The 18,431-nt window shown below is 37.6% G+C and overlaps 1 long non-coding RNA gene across 1 annotated transcript; it reads right to left on the reverse strand.

Moving 5' to 3' along the window:
- Positions 1-4,710: 4,710 nt before the first annotated feature.
- On the reverse strand, positions 4,711-17,918 carry LOC117276673 (uncharacterized). The gene is made up of 4 exons (XR_004506944.2): positions 17,526-17,918; positions 17,110-17,190; positions 15,893-15,993; positions 4,711-15,064 (listed from the first exon to the last, which is right to left on the reverse strand). It is a non-coding gene; the product is annotated as an uncharacterized lncRNA (long non-coding RNA).
- Positions 17,919-18,431: the final 513 nt, after the last annotated feature.

The raw sequence follows: 18,431 nt of genomic DNA on the forward strand, positions 1-18,431 counted from the left end.
ATACCTTAAACTAATTAAAAATTTGCTCCTTCAGTGAGTATGGAAAATCTCTCCAAGTCGCATATGGGCTATCATAAAGCTTTTTGATCGCATTGGTGATTATCTTCGTAGTCTGCTTACCCGGTTTGAACCTGCAATTTAACAATAAAAATACATGAAAATATTAGTAAAAAAATTATAAAGCAATAAACGCAAAAATAATAAATAACTCTTACCCGTTACCCTCAGGGACTATGATGATCTTTCCATAGCGATCATAATGTACTACCTCTGCATCATCATCCTTAGCCTGTGTATCAGAGGCATGTGTAGACGGTGTAGATGGGGGCTCAGAGCTATGGTCTCGCAGGCAAGTCCTGAAATGGATGGAGTCGATGATGAAGATGGTTGCGATCCATGTGACTGCGACATAGCTGGACGCGATCCATGTGGCTGTGATACAGATGGTTGTGACCCATATGGCTGTAATATGGATGGACATATGGTTGTGATATGTAGGGATGAGATCCACGTGGCTGTGATGCAGATGGTTACGATCCACGTGGTTATGGGGTGGCTGAACTGTGTGTCGGACGTATAGCCCTATGGCCTGTGATGGAAGACTCGGTGTCTGGATGAAGGCCTCGTGATGTTGTGGCAGCTCAGTATAGCCATGTGGTGGAGGATAAGACATAGGCATCTCTGAAAAGGGTGGAAATGAGGGAGTAGAATTATCCCCATATTCTACCCTCCTCTTTCCCTTCCTAGCCTTTTCTCATGTCACGACCCAAACCGATGGGCCATGACGAGTGCCCGAGTCCTACCTGTCGAACACCCCTAAGCATGCGTCTAAGATATAAACATGAATTAAGGGTAGGTAATGAATAATCAATAAACTGCTGAATCACGTGAATAACATACATGAGAAAAATATGTCCAAAAGACATATATACATATATATGCGGAATACGGTAGGGCGAGCCGATAAGGCTGCTATAGACAACTATATATCCAAAACTAGAAGCCGACAAGGCCACATACTATCCAACTATACATGACTGTCTACAGACCTCTGATAGAGTGTACAACTATATGAAGGACGAGACTAGGCCCCGTCGTACCCATATCTACATACAAAAATAGCGTACCAAGACTAATAACAGCTCCAGATCAAGTGGAGCACACCAACTCTCGCTGATCAAGGATCCTAAAAAGGGGGACCGTCAGCCTGTCTACCTGCACCTACAAACATGAAAGGCAGGCCCCAGGAAATAGAGGCGTCAGTACGAATAATGTACCGAGTATGTAAGGTATGAAAATCAGTACATAAAAGACATAAAAGACATAAAAGAAATATGGAGTAAAGGAATCTTCCTGTAAGTCTAAATAACTTTGTGAATCCTGAAATATTTAGAAAGTCATGCATGTGCGTATAAATGTCATATCATGCATAGGTATATATGTACATAACATCATTAAGCCTCTGAGGGCATCCCATCATATCATCTCAGCCTCTGTGGGTGAAATCACCAATGCATACCAACTGATCAGATGGTGGTGCATATATAACATCGTGACCTTTTCTCATCTCCCATATACATATAATATATGCGTATATAACGCCATCTGGTCATGGGTCAATGTACATGTATAAATGAATTAAATGCATAAGAAGTAAGTTAATAAGATTTCTCGGAATGTCATAAGATCAATATGCTTCCGGATAAATTTTATCAACCACATATTTTTTTGAGACCCATGAACAAAAGATATAATAATATGACACGTGGTAATTCAAGAACATAGTCACCCCTAGTGCTTCTATAAATAGAGACATTTATGAAAGTTGTGCGTTTGCTCGTTTCATTTGTATCATATGGATCATGCCAAAAAGGAAAGAAGGGATATCCTTAACATACCTTACTTGACGAATTTATCAAACACTTTTACTTGAGCTTGCCAAGAACAACTTTTTCTCTCTTCTAAATCTTTGAACAAGAACTAAGCATTTCTTATGATCATGGCATACTTCATGTTGTTGAACATATGAAGTATCATGTGTGTACATTTTTTGCTATGTTCTAAAGTAAGAGAATCCCCAACAATAGAAGGAAAGATTTCAACGTCCTGTCTATATCTCAAATTGCCAAAGAAGAATAACATGAAGGCTTAAGGGATATGCCTTGCACTTTCACGTGTAAACAAGGCACATCAAGTGCTATGACTCATCTATGCACATTAGTGCCACCCTTGGCCAACTTAATGCCATGTGGTAGCCCATTAAAACTTTTTATCCACTTAATCCTATTTAATACCATAATTATTTCCTTATTTTCCCACATTATTCTCACAATTAATCAATTATTCACATAATTAATTCTAGCACATAATTTACTTAAATGCCAATACACTTCATATACCTTACTATCATGGTCATATGGAATCTTGTATGGTACTAGTCCATAAATACGGGGTATTATAACTTGGATCGTATTTTATCCCAAATTGACAAACTTCAACGAATACTCATTCTTTGATTTGTTTACCCTCTAATCTTCACGACACTCACTTATCACTTGTTACAAATAACATAAATACTTATAACCTCAAAAATAATCTCATTCCCGAACTTACGTCGATTAACTTACGACGAAATTTTAACGTACGAAATGCGGGATGTAACATCTCGACCCCGAAAACTAGTAAGGTCATTGTTACCTTGACCCTTGCCTGCCACCTGCATAATATAATACATATTCAGAGTGAAACTTATAAAAAACTAGTTATAACACGAGAGTGCTTTAAAAACCTAACTTTTTAATCCTCGTCGAAGTATTGTTCCTCATCCGAGAATTCTTCGTCCTCACTTGTTTCAATTTTATCAGTTGATTTTTTGTCCCCATTTTCTATAATTGTTACTTCATTTATATCAACTTCTTCCAGTATGCGTTCAGGATGTTCCAAACCATTTTCTAACTGATCGTCCACTATCAGGATAAACTTTTGATATAGCGATGACTTTAGAAGTCAGTATATATATATATATATATATATATATATATATATATATATATATATATATAAATAACTTTAGAAGTACATTATCAGGATAAACTTACAAATTATTTGAACCATGTATCAAAAATCGTAAATACAATATCATAGCCAAATTGACCCAGGAAGTGACTGTGACACATCAAAATATTGTAGTAGTTGCATCAATATGTAATCACTGTAAATTTTATATTTTGATTACTAATAAATCAATACTTACTTAAGAAATGGTTGAACTTCAGGATAATTTAGCAACACATGCATTGTAGCTGACTTGTACTCCATATCACTCAAACTTCTCTTTCTAACATCCTTAGAACATCGGCCTGGTTGATTGAAGATGAAAATTGATGGATATAATGGATTATTCACACATTCGACAGTGTGCCTATTGGGCCTACTCCTAGAACATGGCACATTACTCTCAAAATAGTAAGAACAAAAATGTGCAATTTGCTTTGCAAGATAGGCTTCGCATATAGATCCTCCAATCATATTCCCCTGCTTAACAAATTATTTGCATTTGCCAATTGTCCTACATAATGTCATGTTAGCCAAGAACATTCAAATAAAATAGAATATTACATAAAACTTATAATATTACCTCTCAAAGGGATACATCCATCTGTATTAAATGGATCTTCCAAGTCGTGCCTCATATACAAGGTGGATTGGAAGGTGTTCCATCACATCAAATAATACATAAAAACATATTTTCCATCTTACTAGAAGTTACATAAATGTTCTAATCTATTCGAAGTAGATTTTCTTCCCTTAAAGTGGTAGAACACAAGTCTTTGAAAAACAAACTAATCTCTGTGATGGGTTTTCAGATTCTTTCAGGCAAAATGCAATAGGTACTAAGGTCTCCATAAAAACATGACAGTCATGAATTTTCAATGGCTTAACTTCCCTACCTCCCCTCAGGCATCTTCAATTTCGTAACACAATCACAAATTTGTCATCTTCCCTCCAAAGTTAATGTGTAACTTGCTTTGGGCTTGAACACCTTACCATTGTTCGTTGTCTACAAGTATAATTCAGGCCGCCTGCAATATTTTTGTAAGTCCATTCTATCCTTCGGGTTATCCTTTGTTTTACCTTTAACATCCATCACTGTGTTGAACAAATTGTCAAAATAATTCTTCTCAATATGCATGACATTATGATTGTGTCGGAGAAAATTATCCTTCCAATAAGGCAACTCCCATAATATACTCTGTTTCGTCCAATTATGAGTAACACCATATCAGGGGATCTAGAAGGTGGAGCCTCAGTAACTTTACTGAAGTTCAGGACCCTCTCCTAAATTTCCTCACCCGAAAGTATCGGAGATGGAGAATCATATTCCACTTTATTCTTTTTGAATGCATTTTTCATCCTTCTAAACCCATAATCATCAGGCAAGAACTAACGGTGACAATCAAACCATGATTGCTTTCGTCCATGTTTCAAAGTGAACGCCTTACCATTTTCCATGCAGTAAGTACAAGCTAGCTTCCTAGCAGTCATCCACCCAGACAACATTCCATACGCAGCAAAATTATTAATAGTCTACATTAAATTAGCACGCAATTTGAAAACCTATTTGGTTGATATGTCATATGCTTCAACACCATCATACCACAACTATTTTATCTCATCAATCAAAGGTTGCAAATATACATCAATAAAAAATTTTGGATTATGTGGACCGAGGATAATATAATTTAAAAATATATATGGACTAATTATACACAACTCAAGTGGTAGATTATAAGGTGTAAGAAAGACAGGCCAGCGTGAATATGGTATCGCAGATATAGAAAAAGGCGTGAAGCCACCCGCACACAAACCTAACCGAATGTTCCTTGGTTCACTAGCATAATCTGGATATGTCCTATCAAAGTGCTTCCAAGCTTCTCCATCTGAAGGATGATACATAACACCAGGTGGTATTCTATTTTCAAAGTGGCATCTCATATGAGGAGCAGAACTCATCGACGCATATAACCTCTTTAACCTAGGTATAAGAGGCAAATAATGCATCGCCTTCACAACAACTATATTCCCACTGGAAATCCTCTTGAAACGAGGCTTTCACAGAATTTACAACTTTCTAAATTTGCATCATCTTTATAATATAACATGCAACCATATTCACAACAATCAATTCTCATCGATGAAAGTCCTAATTTAGAAACCAATCTCTTTGCCTTATAGAAATCACGATGTAAGTTGATATTTGGGTCAACTAGTTCACTCATAAGGTCAATGAAAGAGTCCATGTCCGCTTGAAAAATATTCCAATCAGATTTGGTACTTAGTAATCTAACTGCAACAGACAGCTCAGAGTGCGGACTTCTTTCACGTAGTGGACGAATGGCTTCCTCTAATTGTTCATAAAAACATTTTGCATCATCATTAGGAGTTTCTTCAACATTTTCATTGGGCTCAACCCTGACATGCATCCCAAAAGCATCTGCAACCATATCATAAGTTATGTAATCTTGATTTCTATTCTCCACCGACCTACTACTTTCACCAACAATCATGTTATGAAATATTTCACGGCTACCATCGATCTCTCCATAATTAGTCCACACAAAGTAATTCTCTACAAACCCCTTCCTATAATGATAAAGCTTAACTTTCTCCGATTTTTTAAACTTCACACAATCGCACTTGACACAAGGGCACCTAATTACTCCTTTAATTTAGTATGATGAAAGTGACATTACATATCTAATAAAGTCATCAACCCCTTTTACAAAATCCCTCCTCAATCCCCGCCGATTAGGATAATTCCTATTGTACATCCAAGTACTGTAACGACCCGACCGATCGTTTTGAGTACTAGCATATCGATTGGCGGTTTGAGGTCATGGGTAACTTCACTTCAGGTATTATGACTTGTACGTGTGGTCGGAATTAAATTTCGAAAAGTTCAGAGTTGATTTGGAAAGAAAATTCCAATTTTAGAAGCTTTAAGTTGGAGGATTTTGACTCAAGTTTGATTTTTGAGTAAACAACCTCGGAATTGATATTCGAAGATTCCAATAGGTTCGTATGATGATTTCGTACTTGGGTGTATGTCCAGATCGGGTTTGGGATGACCTAGGAACATTTCGGTGCTCATTATGGAAGGTTAGCATTTTGGAAGAATTTTATAAGTTTGGGTGGAAGTGTATTTTAATGTTATCGATGTCCGTTTGGAATTTCGAGCTTGGGAATAGCTCTGTATGGTGATTCTGGTCTTAGGAGCGTGTCCGAATGTGGATTTGGAGGTCCGTAGGTCATTTTGGGGTCATTTGGCGAAAGTTGGAATTTGAAGGTTTTTGGGAAGTTTGACCGGGAGTGGACCTTTTTGATATCGGGGTAGGATTCTGATTTTGGAAGTTGGAGTAGGTCCGTAATGTAGAATGTGACTTGTGTGCAAAATTTGAGGTCATTTGATAGGTTTCGGCATCGAATGTGGAAGTTTGAAGTTCTGAAGTTCATTAAGATCGAATTGGGGTGTGATTCGTGATTTCGATATTATTTGGTGTGATTTGAGGCCTCGAGCAAGTTTGTGTTATGTTATAGGACTGGTTTGGGTGATTGGATGGGGTCCCGGAGGCCTCGGGTATGTTTCAGGGTGGTTTCGGACCAAAACGGAATGATTTGTTGTTGCTTTTGCTGCTATCTGGTTTCCTTCTTCGCGAACGCAAAGGGACTCATGCGTTCGCGAAGGAGACTTTTGGAGGCTGCTAGATTTTCCCATCGCGAATGCGATGGGGGGAGACGTGAACGCGAACGCAGTGAAGGGCTTGATGGACCTACGCGAACGCGATTGGGCAGTCGCGAACGCGTAGAAGGAAGTGAGGAGTTGGGCCTGAGGCCGTTTGGCCTACGCGAACGCGAGGCCGGGTTTGCGAACAAGAAGCAGTGAGGGCAGAAGGCTTCGCGAATGCGCCGTGAGGAGCGTGAACGCGAAGAAGATTTTCTGGGCCTATGCTTGGTGAGATTTGCGAACGCGAGGGGCTTGCCGCGTTCGCGAATAAGGGTCGTCTGGGCAGTGTATAAGTTGTAAGAATACGGGTTTTGGCCATTTTTATCTCATTTTCTGCATGAGAGCCGACCTAAGAGCGGATTTGGAGCATCATTTTTACCATCAATCATAAGGTAAGTGAATCCTACTAGTTGTGAGTTAAATACAAGGTTTATACATGGATTTGAACATGAAAATTTGTAAAATTTGGGATTTTGGTAGAAAAACCTAGAAATTATATTTTTGGATTTTGACCACGAATTTGGACATGGAATTTGGAATGAAATATATATTTGAGTTCGTGGGGTTATAGATAATGTTTATCTTCGAAAATTTTCGGAATCCGGGCACGTGGGCCTGAGGGTGATTTTTATCAACTTTTCGAGCGGAGTTGGAAATTGTTGTAAATTGAATTATAATGAGTATTAGAGTATATTTTTGTGGGTTTGCACATTGTTTGACTAGTTTCTGAACGACGGGCATCGGTTTGAAGTGATACAGTGGCATTGGAGCCGGTTATGGAACTTCGGAGCGGATAAGTCTCCTGTCTAACTCTGTGAGGGGGAAATTACCCCTAGGTGTTGTATATTGCTGTGTGCTATTTGTTGTGGCGGCTACGTACGCGCAAGGTGACGAGAGCCCGTACGTAGCTACATTCATGTTATTGTCCGGGTAGGCTTAGGTTTACATCATGCTATAACTGTACTATTTGAGCAGTCTCTCGCCTATTAAATTCCTCTGTTTTACATTACTACTTGAGACTAGACTTGCTATTGTAGAGACTTCTCGAGTTCATGATTAGTCACTGAATGATTTTACTCCTCTTACGACATGTTTTTGTGATATATATGTTTCATTGAAAGTTTTTGTTAAAGAAATTACAACTCACACATTTATTCGTGAGTGGGGTCAAGGACCCGTCAAAGCTCTTTATTCTAATGGGATCAGGTCGATCGCCTCGGCGGGATTTATGTACCACACTCTCATGGTAGTGGGCCGTTCTCCTCGGTAGTTTAATAGATGCATCTATGGTTCGTGTCGTTCGACCCTCGGCAGTGCACAGTTTAAATATTTATATTGGATTGGGTCATACGCCTCGGCATTTCCTATAACATATCCTCATGGAATCGTGCATAATATTTGGCAAGAAGCCAGTGTATCCGTGAGTTTTCCTGATTTGAATTAAGACAATTTATTTGATGAGATCCACTACATCTATATATATGCTCCGGTTAAGGAGGGAAATTTGTACCACGTATTTTATGCTTGCTTATTTTATTTATTTACTCTGCCTCATATTTATTTACCTCTTTACTCTACTTGATATTATTGGACAGCTAGTAAGCATCGATGTTGGCCCCTTGTCTCTATTCCTCCGGGGTTAGGCTAGATATTTACTGGGTACACGTTGATTTACGTACTCATACTACACTTGTTGCATATTTTTATGCAGGTACATATATGTCTAGTGACCTTGTGAGAGCAGAGGCGTGTTTATATGCGGGGACTTAGGTGAGCTGCATTCCATATTACGACTCGCAGCTAGCAGAGTCTCCTTCAGAGTATTTATATTTTTTTCTGTCCAATTTGTATTCCGGACAGATGTTGTATTCTATTTTACATTCCTAGTTGATGCTCATGCACTTGTGACACTGAGGTTTTGGGTGATTATGGGTTGTTCAGTATTGAGATTGTGAAAAATACTTTCATTTACTCTGGACTTCCATCTTTTACTATTAAATTGAGGGAAATTATGATTTCAAAATACTAAAATGGGTAATTAAGTTAATCAAGTATTACAGGCTTGCCTGACAGCGGTGTTAGGCGTCATCACGACCTTTAAAGGATTTTGGGTCGTGACAAGTATGATGTTCCATCTATACAAATAAAGTAGAAATAAATTGAGATATTTCCATAAGTATTAGACACTACAACATTTTAGGCCTTAACCATAATCAAAAAATGTGGCCTCAGCTTTAGAAAGAGTTGGCTTTGATCAAAGGCCACACTTTTTGACCTAAGGGAAAGCTTTTCAGGGGGTGATCTAAGCAAGCGTAACATTTTCCCTAAAGCAACGCTTTTCGTGAGGCAAAGGCCACAACGTACAATAGCCACGCTTTTTATGTCCTATAGCTACATTTTTTAAGCGTGCTCATTGTCACCTTATAAGCAACCCTTTCCAAGCGTTGCTCCAATAGCAACGTTTGTAAAACGTGATCTTTAATATTATACCCTACTGCCACACTTTAGAAGCGTAGCATTATCATACATATTTTAACCTTTATGCATGAATCAAAATTTGTATGGAGATCTTTTAGAAGCGTAGCATTATCATACATATTTCATAAATTTGAACTTTAGTATGGAGATCTCAAACGCTGCATTAACTATTAAATAACAAAATTTGTTTCAAATGAATATACTTGTAATGAACTTTGAAGAAGGAATATTTCATACACTACATCAAATAATGAAAAAATTATTTCATGGTGCCTGCCAGCCATTAACCTTACAAAATTATATATATTCATATTATATCATAAACATCATAATAGTCTATAACTCTTCGTCATTAACCTTCGATAAATCAATTTGATCTAGTCCACCATTTTCTATTAGAAATATACCACCCACTCCTGATTAGTGTTGGGCCCATATTTTTGTTTTGTTATTATTTGTATTGGGCCATGCCCATTTGTCGTTCTTTTGTAATTATTTAGAGAGTCGGTTAGAGGAAAAATAGGGTTAGGTATGTATATTATTTTGGGCTTATCATTTTGTAGAGGAACGGATCATTTTCTCCTTCTCTTTAACCTCAGAATAATGTAAAGCTTCTTCTCTCTCACTCTCAAACCCTAGATTAGATCTGTACGATTTCACCTCCATTACTGATGTTTACATGGTATCAGAGCCACGGAATCCCATAGATCTAATGTTCCCCTTCCTTCCGAGGTTACCCTCGTAGGATTTCATCACCGTTATGAGCTCCGACGAAACTGACGAAATCGATGGATTTTTTTACTGGTCGAGCCATATTGTGGTCTTCTCTTCTACACAACACGATAATTATTGCTACTTCACTAGTTATTGCTTCAATTTTGCGCATCAAGCTCCAAACTGCATGTGTTAGGGTTTGTTGGTGACTGTTCTTTCGATTCCAAGGCCGTACCTTCTCCGGTTGCAAGAAGAGTTGGTATCGTGTCTCATTTTCTCCTATTGTCTTGTGATTCTTCATTAGGATTATTTTTTTTAGCATTGTTTTGGTTTTAATGGCGATATCTGTTGCATCTTCGCCTTCGTCTATTTCTGATATTACAAGTGATACTACCCAACACACACACGTCTTCCTTTCCATCCTGATGATTATACTCACCCTTGCCATCCTTTATATGTTCATCCTTCTGATTTGTTGGGAAGCTCTTTAGTTTCTGAGCCCTTTGATGGGACTTGTTATGGGAGTTGGCGACGATCCATGTTGGTTGCCCTTTCCGTTAGAAACAAGCTGGATTTCATCCATGGGACTGTTGAGAAACCTCCTGAGGGATCTCCTCTCATGCAACAATGGCATAGATGCAATGATTTAGTTATTGCATGGCTTTCCAACTCTGTCACTAAGCAAATCCATCGAACAGTCGTGTATTCTGAATATGCTAAGGATATTTGGAGGGAATTAGAGACTAGGTATGGGCAGGCTGATAGAGCTAGAGTTTTTGAGCTAAAGAAGGAATTATCTCACATTTCTCAGGGTGCTCTTGATATTGCCTCTTACTTCAACAAAATAAAGTAATTGTGGGATGAGTTGGCTTCTATTTCTGAGTATAAGTGCACTTGTGGTGGTGGCGTAAAGGCAGAGGAGGAGCAACGTGTTTACCAGTTTTTGATAAGGTTGAATGATGTATATGTTCAGGTGCGCAGCAACATCATTATGCTAAAGCCCCTCCCCTTTATTGATATTGTGTACAGCATTCTCCTAAGTGATGAGAAACAGAGACAAGTGTCCTCTACCTCTCAATTTACCTCAGAGTCTACCTCTTTTAATGCTGGTGCTTCTAAACCTGCTTATGCATCTCGGGTGAATTTTGAGCCTTCAAAGTCTCTTATTTGCAAATACTGCAAGAAATCTGGACATAGCATTGAAAAGTGCTACAAGCTCCATGATTTTTCACCCAATTTCAAATTCAAAAAGAATGATGCACCTCGAAGAGCATCTGCCAATGTTGTTATTGAGTCTTCTTCTGTCTTCTCAGTCCATTCTAGCCCTAGTCCCAGTACTGTATTTTCAAATGATGCATCTGATCAGCACTCTGGAGTGCCAGGGCTGACCAAGGAGCAATATTCTCAACTGATGTTGCTTCTGCAACAGTCTCATGTTAGCCCAAATCCTTCTCACTCTCTCATGGCCTCTGCTCATTTTGCTGGTAGGATTGCTACTCACAATGTGTTACTTAAACCTGCTTTATTTTCACAAGTAGATAGTTCGACTTGGATTCTTGACTCTGGGGCATCTGATCATATGACTTCTCAAAAGTCTCTTCTCTTTAATCTAGAACCTCTCACTATTCTTTGCCTTGTATCTCTTCCTAATGGATATAAAGTTAAGGTTACACTTACTGGATCTTTGACTTTGTTTTCCAATTTCACACTTCACTCATGTATGTTCCAACTTTCCAATTTAACCTTATTTCTGTTTATCAATTAGTGGCACAATTTGATGGCATTGCTCAATTTTCTAAGGTTGTGTGTGTCTTACAGGGGCCTTCTCTGAAGAAGCCACTGGTTCTTGGTAAACTGGACAAAGGGCTATACAAGCTGGACATTACTCAGTCAACATCCATGCCATGTTCATCTCTTTCTGTTGTTTCTTTTCCTGTTATTGAAGTGTGTTCACCTGATTCTGTTTTTCCTGTTGATCCTGTTTGTAATTCATCTAATTCCACTATTAATAAAATGGATGTTCTTTGGCATTTTAGACTAGGACATTTACCTTTTTCTAAGATGAAACTTATTTCTGATATTAGTTCTTGTCTTTCCCCTAAGCAATCCTTCCCTTGTTCTGTCTGTCCCTTGGCCAGGCAAACTAGGTTACCTTTCCCTGATAGTTCCATTCAATCTTCTTCCCCATTTCAACTAATCCATGTTGATACTTGGGGTCCCTACCATTCCCCCACATCAGGTGGTGCTAGGTATTTCCTCACTATAGTTGATGACTACACTAGGGCTACCTGGACCCACCTTCTTGGTTCCAAAAGCAGTGCTTTTGACCTCCTTAAGGCTTTCATAGCCATGGTAGATACCCATTTTTCTTTCAAGATTCAAACTGTTAGGAGTGACAATGCTTTAGAACTAGGTTCCTCTACCTATGGTTCCAAATTCTTTACTGAGAAAGGCATCATCCACCAGACTTCTTGTCTACACACTCCTCAATAAAATGGTGTAGTTGAAAGGAAATATAGACACTTGCTTGAAACTGCAAGAGCTTTGCTTTTTCAATCCAGCTTGCCTGCTTCTTTCTGGGGTGATTGCATTCTCACTGCCACTAATCTTATCAACAGGTTCCCTTCACCTCTTCTCCATCACAAAAGCCCCTTTGAACTCCTCTATGGAAAGCCTCCTTCCTATAGCCATCTGAGATCTTTTGGATGTCTATGCTATGCTACTGTTCCTAGGGTCCATAGGGACAAGTTTGGAGTTAGGTCTGTCCTTTGTGTTTACTTAGGCTACCCTTTTGCTAAAAAAGGCTATAAGTTGTATAATCTTGCTTCCAAATCTTCTTTTGTGTCCAGAGATGTTATTTTCCATGAGACCATATTTCCTTTTGCCCAAACTTCCTCCACTCTTTCTACTGTTTTTCCTTCCCAGTCATCTCATGTTGATGTCTTTCCTTCTGCAACTTCTTACTTCCCTTCTTCGGGTGAGATAAGTGGTGAGGTGTTTCCCTCATCTTCCCCGTCATCTTCACCCCCTCCTTGTAATGTTTCTTCTTCTTCTCCTTCTTCTACTGCTTTGCCTTCTTCTTCTCCTACTCACTTCACTTCTCCTTCACCTGTCAGGAAGTCCTCCAAACCTCACAATCCCCCCAGCTAGCTCCAAAACTATGTTTGTTCTTTCCCTACTTGTTCTAGGCATGTTGTTTCCTTATCAGCTCCTGCTGATCTTTCTATTTTTGAGCCCGAGTCTTACTCTCAAGCTGTCCCTCTTCCTGAATGGCAGGAGGCTATGAGACATGAATTTGAGGCTTTGGAAGCCAATGGCATATGGTCTGTCATGCCTTTGCCTCCTGGTAAGAAACCTATTGGGTGTAAGTGGGTTTACAAGGTTAAATATAAGGCTGATGGAAGTGTTAAGAGGTATAAAGCTAGATTGGTGGTTAGGGGGAACACTCAGGTAGAGGATATTGATTTCCAAGAGACTTTCTCTCATGTTATCAAATGTCCACCATTAAAACTTTGGTTGCTCTTGCTGTTAAAAGACAGTGGCCCCTTTTTCAGCTTGATGCCAATAATGCCTTTTTGCATGGGGACTTGGATGAGGAAGTTTTCATGAAGCTTCCTCCTGGTTATTCTGTTCTCTCCACATCTGGTTCTGACCAATTGGTGTGCAAGCTTCAGAAGTCTCTTTATGGCTTGAGACAAGCTTTAAGGCAATGGTATGCTAAGCTTTCTCAAGACCTCACATCTAGAGGTTATTCATCTTCTCTCAATGATTACTCCCTCTTCATTAAGGGTTCTGGTGCTTCTCTTGTGATATTGGTTGTTTATGTGGATGACATTGTGATCACTGGGGCAGATTCTTCTAAAATTTCTGATGTTAAGTCCTTTCTCCATGCTCAGTTCAAGATTAAGGATTTGGGGTCCCTTAACTATTTTCTGGGCATTGAGGTTTATTATTCAGATTCTAGGGTTTTCATTCATCAGATGAAGTTTATCCTTGATCTATTGGCTAACTTTCACTGCTCAGATGTTTCTCCTGTGTTTGTCCTCTTGAGTTGTCTGCCAAGCTTAAAGCTCATGGAGGTGATCCCTTACCAAAGCCTGATGTCTACAGGTCTCTTATTGGGAAGTTGAATTTTTTTACTCACACTCGGCGTGATATTTATTTTGTTGTTCAACACCTTAGTCAATTCATGCAATCCCCTTGTCTTCCCCATATGCAAGTTGCACTCCATGTGTTAAGATACCTGAAAGGTACCTCTGATTGTGGGATTTTCTTCAACAATTTCTCTGATTTGTCTCTAACTGCTTACTGTGATAGTGATTGGGTTGCCTGTCTTGACACTAGGAAGTCTGTGAGTGGTTATTGTATGTTTTTGGGTGGCAGTCTTGTAGTTTGGAAGTCTAAGAAGCAGCATGTTGTCTCCATGTCTTCTGCTAAAGCTGAATGCAGGGCAATGAGCAAAGTTGTGACTGAGCTGGCCTGGATGTCTCGTTTGTTATCTGATTTGGGTTTGCATTCATATTCACCTATTTCTTTGTTTTGTGATTCTCATGCTGCTATCCACATTGCTAAGAACCCAGTTTTTCATGAACGAACGAAGCATATTGAACTTGACTGCCACTTGGTGCGGGCCAAGCTTACTGAAGGCCTTATTCATCTGCTGCATACTTCTTCTTCTCAGTTGGCTGGTATTTTCACTAAGGTTCTCGGTGGTGCTACTCATCATGGTTTTCTTTCCAAGTTGGGGGTTTTGTCACCCTCCAACTTGAGGGGGGGTGTTAGAAATATACCACCCACTCCTGATTAGTATTAGGCCCATATTTTTGTTTTGTTATTATTTGTATTGGGCCAGGCCCATTTGTCTTTCTTTTGTAATTATTTATAGAGTCGGTTAGAGAGGAAGTGGGTTAGGTGTGTATATTATTTTGGACTTATCATTTTATAGAGGAACGGATCATTTTCTCATTCTTTTCAACCTCAGAATAATGTAAAGCTTCTTTTCTCTCACTCTCAAACCCTAGATTAGATTTGTACGATTTCACCTCCATTACTGATGTTTACATTTTCAATTCCATCTCCAGAATTTTCCTACAAATTTAAAATTAAATTAAAAGTTAGATAGAAACCAATATTATACAAGTGCAAACTCAAATGAGCATATTTTCACCAATCAAAAGCGCAACACTAATAACAATGAAAAAGTAGTACTACCAGGGCAAAAGACAATGGATGAGAGGACAAACCGAAATCAATAGCCATTTGACATTCAGAATAATTTCTTATGTGTTTCAGTGAGTAGCGGATATAGAACAGTTTACACCACCACGGGCAAATAACTTTATACAATCCTATTTAAGTTGGCCTCGTTATACAGGAGGACTACAAACTTAACAGTGATCTTCTGATAGAATATGTAATAACAAACTATCCAACTTAGCACTTATCTTCACCAATCAGATGCGCAATACTTTCAACAGAGAAAATGACATTTGGAAGCTACTTGTACACCATGTCTATGTTAGAAAGCAGTAACTTTTGAATGCATGTACGACCCCTCTTGCATAAAACATGATATTCTTTTGTTCTTTGTATAAGAAAATAATTCGTTTGATTTCACAAATATGTAGGTAAGATGCTTTTCGCTTCGCCTTATGAATGTCCTCAAAGATGATAAAACTAAGGAATAAGAAGGCATAAACTTTTAGGTGGTATGATATATTTTTCTAATTTTCAGGTGGTATGAAACATAAAACTTTCTAATGAAGTTGAACATATGTTATAATGGAGTACTGATTTTAGAGAAAATAACTGGTGGATAAAATTACAGTTTCGGCTTCAACAATAGTATATGTTTCACAATTCTACGGGCAAGAAGTTTGAAGGATAAAGCAATTGTATAACTGGATAGAAAGTTACCAGATATTGCTTAAGTAACCTTGTAGAGTGCATTTCTCTGCTTTGTGTTCTCAACTAAATTCTGCCAATGTATATCTCTTTTCATGTGGTCATGAACCAACCTAAATACCAAGGGAAAGTACAAATCACATCACACTAAAAGTCACAAGTAAGCTTCCTGAATGCATTAATGAATAACCATAACTCAGATGAATACCTAGTACACGAGAAAGACTTCAGTATGCTAAACATGGATGATGAATCCAAAATCAAGAAGAATTAACTAACTTTGTATGGGTTGTAATAATAACAATATTTAATATATATAATATTTCTTTTGAAGCATAAAAATACTTGGCAAAAATCCAAAAATCTTTATGTTCCTTACGGAATGCATTAGTCTTACTTTCATTCAAGGTATCTTGAAACAGAAAGTTTCAACAAACTCAATTTTTACACGAATATCTATAAATATGAAACTCGCAATTTATAAATCAATTGGCTAGATTGGCATCCAGTTAGATTGATAATAAATTATATACTAGTAGTTATTGTAATGAAGTAATAGCCATTACTTATTATTGTGCCAATATTTACACGTGCCAGGGAGATATTTTGCAAGCATGAACTAAGTAGAATTTGCAATAGGCAGTGAATATGCAAGTTTTTATTTTTTCCAGTATCAATAGATGGGCAAAATGCAAGTAAAAAATGAAATATCTACATACTGAACCTAATCACAGAATTTAGATTATATTAGTAACATTCTCAGGCATGGAGAAACAAAAGGAACCTAACCATATAAGTTAGATTACTACCGTAAGGTTATTAGTCAGATCAAAGATTTTAAGTATTGCACTACAGAAATATCAACAACTTGATTCACAAAGTATAATATTAACACAGCTCTTGATAACAATGTAGGGCAATTCACTATTTGGATAGATTCATGGAGGCATTCCAATACGAAAAGCAATGTAGATGATAGAAACTACAAGATAAATATCACAAAATCACATAAATAATATCTATCTGACTTCCACCATGACAAAATAAGCACTCGCTGATAAATCAATGCAGAACTGATTTTTTCCATAACGATATCATATTCATACATATCAAAAAATGATATTATATTCATATTAATCCAGTATAAAACCTTTTAGTAATGAGCAACCATATATCCAAAGGAAAGAAAAAGGATAAAACACAAACACAATATCATATCAAACTCTCACCTATCTCCTCTAGAGAAGAATTTTTAAGTCTTTTACCACTGTCATTGATGATCAGATCTACTTGTCTCGCCCCTGCATAAACTGTCGAAAATTGAACACACTTCAATATTAAGACTTGGGTTGGTTTATAAGGCATAGAAGAAATTGAACGCAAACTAATTTCTTTCATAATAGGACAAACAATTATGATTGAAACCTGAAAATATTAAGGGAAAATAAGCATGAGTAGCCCTTAAACAATCCTTCAAGTGCAACAAGGGTTTTTTATTTCACAACTTCAAATCCATCAAGATTTAGAGTGCAACACTAAAAATCGTACCAAAATTATATATAGTTCTTAGCAAAGAAATTAAACACAAAAAAAGTTATAGTAAAGATAGATTAATCAAAGTGGGTTTGACAAGATCAGCACATACAAGTATGGAAGCAAAGTTAACCATTTCCGTAAAGGAACGGAAGGTGCAAACAGGTCGATGGCGGCACTTGACTAGGTGTTGCAGAGGAAGAACCGCCGAAGGAGCCAACACAAGTTGACTCGGTGCAAGACCACCTCAGTTAGTTTCATTGCTGAAACTCCATCTTTGTACTGAATGGACTTGGTCGCTGTAAGCCGGCGGAGGAGACGGAGTATGCGAAACAGCGGAAAGGGATTGGGAAATTTCAAAGGAGAAATAGTTTAGAGGTCTCCTTTGCCTCTTCAGAACTGGGGGAAATATTTCGCTTAAGAGAAATAATAGGGGAAAATATTTGGGGAAAATTTATTGAATGTTTTACAATACACTTAAAAGGGGTGATTTTTAGAATGAATAAACATAACCATTTAAAAGTGTTGCAATATTTGTGAGTAAGTGTTGTCAAATATTTTATAATTTGACAACAATTAAAAAGCATAGCCTTCCTAGTTAAAAACAAGGTTTTAGAAGCGTTGCCTAAATTGTGTGGCCTAAAACTATGCCACTCCTTAAAAGCGTGCCCACAAATACTTTTGGCAACAATTTTCAAGCGTTGTTTAAATTAGTGTGGTTTTAATTTATTCTACAATTATAAATTAAATAAATTATTTTTAGTTAATTAAAATAATTAATTTTTGCTAATTATACCAAAATTAAATTATAGTAAATATAATTTATTATGATTCATTCAATTTAAACATAAACTATAAATTTAATTCATACCCAAAAGGTTCAACACTTATCTCTAAAAGTTCAACCATTACCCCTACAAATTTAACCCATACCCTAAACAATTCAATTAATACCCTAAACAATTCAATTAACCTCACAAAACATAAGCTCTATCTAAAAAGTTCAACACTTAACCCT

Source organism: Nicotiana tomentosiformis, chromosome 12, assembly GCF_000390325.3.
Source record: "Nicotiana tomentosiformis chromosome 12, ASM39032v3, whole genome shotgun sequence".
Classification (NCBI taxonomy): domain Eukaryota; kingdom Viridiplantae; phylum Streptophyta; class Magnoliopsida; order Solanales; family Solanaceae; genus Nicotiana; species Nicotiana tomentosiformis.